We start from the raw sequence: 6,943 nt of genomic DNA, 5'->3' as shown, positions 1-6,943 counted from the left end.
GTCATCCCCTTCTCCTCCTTGCCTTCATTCTTTCCCAGAATCAGGGTCTTATCCAATGAGTCCCTTTTTCTCATCAGGTGGCCAAAGTATTGAAGCTTCACCTTCAGCATCAGTCCTTCCAATGAATATTCAGAACTAATTTCCTCTTGAGAAATCTGTATGCAGGTCAAGAAGCAACCGTTAGGAACAAGGAACAAGAGACTGGTTGAAATAGGAAAAGGAGTACATCAAGGCTGTATATTGTCACCCTGCTTATTTAACTTACATGCAGAGTACATCATGAGAAACACTGGGCTGGATGAAGCACAAGCTGGAATCAAGATTGCCAGGAGAAATATCAATAACCTCAGATATGCAGATGACACCACCCTTATGGCAGAAAGTGAAAGCTAAAGAGCCTCTTGATGAAATTGAAAGAGAATAGTGAAAAAGTTGGCTTAAAGCTCAAGATTCAGTAAACTAAGGTCATGGCATCTGGTCCCATCACTTCATGGCAAATAGATGGGGAAACAGTGGAAACACTGACAGTTTTATTTTTGGGGAGGGCTCCAAAATCACTGCAGATGGTGATTGCAGCCCTGAAATTAAAAGACGCTTACTCCTTGCAAGGACAGTTATGACCAACATATACAGCATATTAAACAGTAGAGACATTAATTTGCCAACAAAGTCTGCCTGATGGGCTGCAGTCCATGGGGTCGCTAAGAGTCAGACACAACTGAGCGATTTCGCTTTCACTTTTCACTTTCATGCATTGGAGAAGGAAATAGCAACCCACTCCAGTGTTCTTGCCTGGAGAATCCCAGGGACAGGGGAGCCTGGTGGGCTGCCGTCTATGGGGTCGCACAGAGTCGGACATGACTGAAGCGACTTAGCAGCAGCAGTAGCAGTCAAAGCTATGGTTTTTCTAGTAGTCATGTATGGATGTCAGAGTTGGACAATAAAGAAAGCTGAGTGCCGAAGAATTGATGCTTTTGAACTGTGGTGTTGGAGAAGACTCGTGAGAGTCCCTTGGACTGCAAGGGGACCCAACCAGTCCATCCTAACGGAAATCAGTCCTGAATATTCATTGGAAGGACTGATGTTGAAGCTGAAACTCTAATACTTTGGCTACCTGATGTGAAGAACTGACTCATTTGAAAAGACCCTGATGCTGGGAAAGATTGAAGGCAGGAGGAGAAGGGGACAACAGAGGATAAGATAGTTGGATAGCATCACCAACTTGATAGACATGAGTTTGAGTAAGTTCTGGGAGTTGAAGATGGACAGGGAAGCCTGGTGTGCTGCAGTCCATCGGGTGGCAAACAGTTGGGAACAACTAAGTGACTGAAGTGAACTGAATTTCCTTTAGGATTGACTGGTTTGATCTCCTTGCAGTCCAAGGGATTCTCAAGTCTTCTCCAAAACCACAGTTCAAAAGCAACAATTTTTAGCACTCAGCTTCCTTTATGGCACAAATCTCACATCCATACATGACTACTGGATAAATCATAGCTTTGACTAGATGGACTTTTGCTGGCAAAGTAATGTCTCTGCTTTTTAATATGCTGTCTCGGTTGCTCATAACTTTTCTTCCAAAGAGCAAGAATCTTAAACTGAAAAAAGTAAGGAAAACTACTAGACCATTCGTGTATGACCGAAATCAAATCCTTTATGATTATACAGTGGAAGTGACAAATAGATTCAAGGGATTAGACCTGATAGACAGAGTGTCTGAAGAACTATGGATGGAGGTTTGTGACATTGTTCAGAAGGCTATGATCAAAACCATACCCAAGAAAAAAAATGCAAAAAGTCAAACGGTTGTCTGAGGAGGCTTTACAAACAGTTGAGAAAAGAGGAGAAGATAAAGGCAAAGGAGAAAAGGAAAGATAAACCCAACTGTATGCAGAGTTCTAAACAATAGCAAAGAGAGAAAAGAAAGCCTTCCTCACTGGTCAATGAAAAGAAATAGAGGAAAACAATAGAATGGGAATGACTATAGATCTCTTCAAAAAAATTAGAGATACCAAGGGAACATTTCATGCAAAGATGGGCTCAGTGAAAGACAGAAACAGCATGGACCTAACAGAAGCAGAAGATAATAAGAAAAGGTGGCAAAAATACACAGAAGAACTATAAAAAAAAGATCTTCATGACCCAGATAATCACGATGGTGTGTTCACTCACCCACAGCCATACATCCTGGAGTCTGAAGTCTAGTGGGCCTTAGGAAGCATCACTATGAACAAAGCTAGAGAAGGTGATGAAATTCCAGTTGAACTATTTCAAACCCTAAGAGATGATGCTGTGAAAGTGCTGCACTCAATATGTCAGCAAATTTGGAAAACTCAGCAGTGGCCACAGGACTGGAAAAGATCAGTTTTCATTCCAATCCCAAAGAATGGCAATGCCAAAGAATATTCAGACTACTGCACAATTGCTCTCATCTCACACCATAGCAAAGTAATGCTCAAAATTCTCCAAATGAGGTTTCAGCATTACATGAACCATGAACTTCCAGACGTTCAAACTGGTTTTAGAAAAGGCAGAGGAACCAGAGATCAAATTGCCAACATCCATTGGATCATTGAAAAAGCAAGAGTTCCAGCAAAACATCTACTTCTGTTTTATTGACTATGCCAAACCCTTTGACTGTGTGGATCACAACAAACTGGAAAATTCTTAAAGAGATGGGAATATCAGACCACCTTACCTGCTTCTTGAGAAATCTGTATGCAGGTCAAGAAGCAATAGTTAAGATCAAACATGGAACAAAGGACTGGTTCCAAATTGGGAAAGGAGTACATCAAGGCTGTATATGGTCACCCTGCTTATTTAATTTATATGCAGGCTGCTTAAGCTATTGCAAGTATTCTGATCAAGTGCCTTGGGCCAAATGAATAATTTTTCACTTGTTCACAATAATTCATTTATAGTCATTAACTTAGAAAAAATAAAAAGCAGATACTAGGAATTTATTAATGGTATTCTGTGTTAAATATGGCAGCAAAGTAAAGTTGTCATTTCTTTCAGTCTCCTTTTTCCCCCAAAATCAACTATGCTCCCGATCTCAATACTTTCTCTTTCGTTAGATACACAGGGACCATGCTACATGGTTTACAGTAAGTAACCATTATGATCTGAAATGCCAAAGCTAACATCATATTTCTTAGCTCTAATATCATTAGACAGTCATATTTTTTTGCTGTGACAGCAGGGCTATGACAGATGACACTTTGAGAGTGTTGGGGGAGAAAGCTCGTATAGCACTTAATCAAATGGTTGCAATGTCTAAAAGGATTAAAGTCAAACAGGCTATGACTCATAAAATTATGTTTTTGATTATTATCTTAAAACCAACAATGAAATACTGTCCATCTTAAATGTGTGTGTGTGTGTATTTTCTATTCTTTTTCGGAAATAATTCCATAGGACAAAAACCAATATGCTTTCTCCAGAGAGCTTACATATATAATATGTAGACATGTATGTATGTGTTTATATATTTTTTATGCTTCTTGAATACCTTACATAGTTATACTCATGCTTATCCTTATACTTTGATTATTTTACTTTTACTTTTTCTTTTTTTACTGTTTTATAATCTATGTCCTTGCTTAAATGAGCATCAATTCTTACTATATATTTGTTTTTTCTATTGGAATTTTCCCTTTCCTATAGATTATTACTTTTCTATATGAAAAGATCCTTCAACATTTCTTTTAGGGTAGACTTCAGTTCAGTTCAGTTGCCCAGTTGTGTCCGACTCTTTGCGACCCCATGAATCACAGCACTCCAGACCTCCCTGTCTATCACCAACTCCCGGAGTTCACCCAAACTCATGTCCATCGAGTCGGTGGTGCCATCCAGCCATCTCATTCTCTGTCGTCCCCGTCTCCTCCCACCCCCAATCCCTCCCAGCGTCAGAGTCTTTTCCAGTGAGTAACTCTTCGCATGAGGTGGCCAAAGTATTGGAGTTTCAGCTTCAGCATCAGTCCTTCCAATGAACACCCAGGATTGATCTCCTTTAGAATGGACTGGTGTTATCTTTTAGAATGGACTGGTTGGATACCCCTTGCTAAGGGTAGACTTAGCACTTCTGAATTATTTCAGTTGTTGCTATTCTGTGTGTGTGTGTGTTAGTTGCTCAATTGTGTCCGACTCTCTGTGACTCCATGAACTGCAGCCCATCAGGTTCCTCTGTCCATGGAATTCTCCAGGCAAGAATACTGGAGCGGGTTGCCATTTCCTTCTCCGATGTGAATTTCAGTAGTAGTAGTTTAGTCACCAAGTCATGTTTGACTCTTGCGACCCCACAGACTGTAGCCTGCCAGGTTCCTCTGTCCATGGGATTCTCCAGGCAAGAATACTGGAGTGGGTTGCCATTTCCTTCTCCAGTCTTTATTTTCCCTTCTGTTCTACACCATAATCTTGCTAGGTAGAGTATCCTAGGTTATAGGTTTTTCCCTTTCAGGACTTTAAATATCAATATATTATGCCATTCCTTTCTTGCCGGCTAAGTTTCTGTAGAGCAGTAAGCTGATAGCTTTATGAGGGTTCCCCAGTGAAAGGCTCTTTGCTTTTCCCTTTCTGCCTTTAGAATCTTCTTCAACTTTTGCCATTTTATGATATGTCTTAATATGGATCTGTTTGTTTCATCTTATTTGGAACTCTGGTCTTTCTGTACCCTATCTCTTTTTCTTCTTTAGGTTTGGGGAGTTTTTAGGCATAATTTCTTCAAATACATTTCAGATTTATTTTCTGTCTTTTGTCCTGCTGATACAGTTCCATGACTCCCCCTTGCAATCATACCATCCCATTCTCCCACTAATATTTTGAGGAAAAAACTTAGCAACAAAACTGGTAAGATACATTATCAATATTTTATCTAACAAAAATTTTAGTTTTTGATTCCAGTTATCTCTTACAACTGTCACTAGTGTCACTCGCTTACCATGGGATAGTTAGCTATATCTTCTATTCTTTAGTAATTCTATTCTTCAACTTTATTTAAATTTTGTTCTTTAAATCAAATTAGATAATGGTGTTGAGAAATAATGCTGAAGCCAGGTGTTGCCTTTCCTTTGCTTTAAGTCTGGTGAGTAGCTGCCTTCCTCACGTGTGCAAGATGAAAATGTGTCTCAAAACATTGTCCAACATAAATGCTCAGGGCTTGAAAGTTATCACATTTTTGAGAGCTGTCTGTGGTATAAGACACAGTGCTTTCCTCACTTTCCCTAATGACATAATTTACTCTTCTAGACATATTCACTAAAGTGTTAACAGATACATTTCTTGGAGAAAATAGTTATAGTGAAACACTGAATAACATTATGAAGGAATAATAACATTCAAAATGGAATAAGTATGTTTTTAACATTCTAAGGAAAAAGCTAAGTGAGCTAATGTTCTAAGGAAAAAGCCAAGTATCAATCCAGTGAGAGTTGGACACAGTGTGATATAATCAGTTAAAAACAGAGAAGCAAACAAAGGTTTCCCAAACCAAATGGTAGTTATGTTTCCTTATTTTCTCCATTATTCTTCCAGCAACTTAATACATGTCACACCACTTACCACACATTCGAATTTTATTAAATCTTTAGTGGTTACAGGAGTAAGTAAAGTGACAATGTTCAATTACTATTAACTAGAAAATATATATGATACTCTACCAACGGAAAAACAAATGCTTAGTCAAAAAATAGAACTAGAAATATGCATTATAGTGTATCTTTTGAATTCTCTAGATGCTAATATTTTTATATATCTGATTGTGGTCAAGTTATATTTATCAATACTAGTTATCACAATAAAACATTATAACAAAAATATCAAAGGAGAAATATTCCAAGTATTAACAGGTTACTTTGGCCACCTCATGCGATGAGTTGACTCACTGGAAAAGACTCTGATGCTGGGAGGGTTTGGGGGCAAGAGGAGACGGGGACGACAGAGAATAAGATGGCTGGATGGCATCACCGACTTGATGGACATGAGTTTGAGTGAACTCCAGGAGTTGGTGATGGACAGGGAGGCCTGGCGTGCTGATTCATGGGGTCGCAAAGAGTCAGACATGACTGAGCGACTGAACTGAACTGAACAGCTTATATTAATACGATTATATTATATTCAGTCTTCTTCACATAAAAATCTTTAGACACTGTGTCAGTGTCAACTGTAGTCCCTGAATGTTATCAAAACTATTTATGACATCTGTTTAAATATGTGATTCTACATTTTATACTTTAGGTTAAATTCATATTTGCTTCAACTAGAACTTACTATTATGATTTAAATCAATAAGGTGATAAGAGGGCAACAGATAATTAGAAATATTTTTACTATTGAAAAATAAAAATTTCAAAGCCAAGTCATATCTATTTACAGCTTTCTTGTTTGTTCCAGTTCATTTTCATCAACTAAATGGTTCTCTTTAATCTAATACATATCTGATCATCAACTTGAAATCAAATTTTGCAACATGTTAAAAATATCTAGAGCAAATAAATCACTTTTAACTAAGACTAAAATTCTTATAATTTTAACAATAGAAACATATTAAAACATATGCAACTATTCCATATTTTATTGCATTTGCTATTACATTATGCATTATATTAAAATAGCAAAAATTATTAAATTAATCTGTGTCAAAAAGTACATTTTATATTTTAGGACTTTTTTCCCATGGTTTGAGCAGAATATTTCTAAATTGTTTTATCTTGCCATCAATGTCCTGAACTCTCAAAAATAGTGAAAAAAACTGTAAAAAGATGAATAGAGGAGAAACAAGATACTGTCTGACATGAATTCTTTTCGTTTTGGAAGGAGATCTTAGTTTGAATTTTTGTCATGACACCAAAAAAGCAGGCAGGTCTCTTCAATTCCATGATTTAGGAAAATCTTTTTGGAATGAGTGTTCTTTGGTTACGCTGTTCGTTCCTTCAGTGCTGGATTCTGA

Source organism: Moschus berezovskii, chromosome 1 (assembly GCF_049115385.1).
Source record: "Moschus berezovskii isolate FMDL1 chromosome 1, NW_MosBer_1.0, whole genome shotgun sequence".
NCBI classification, from domain to species: domain Eukaryota; kingdom Metazoa; phylum Chordata; class Mammalia; order Artiodactyla; family Moschidae; genus Moschus; species Moschus berezovskii.
This window is presented reverse-complemented; position numbering follows the sequence as displayed.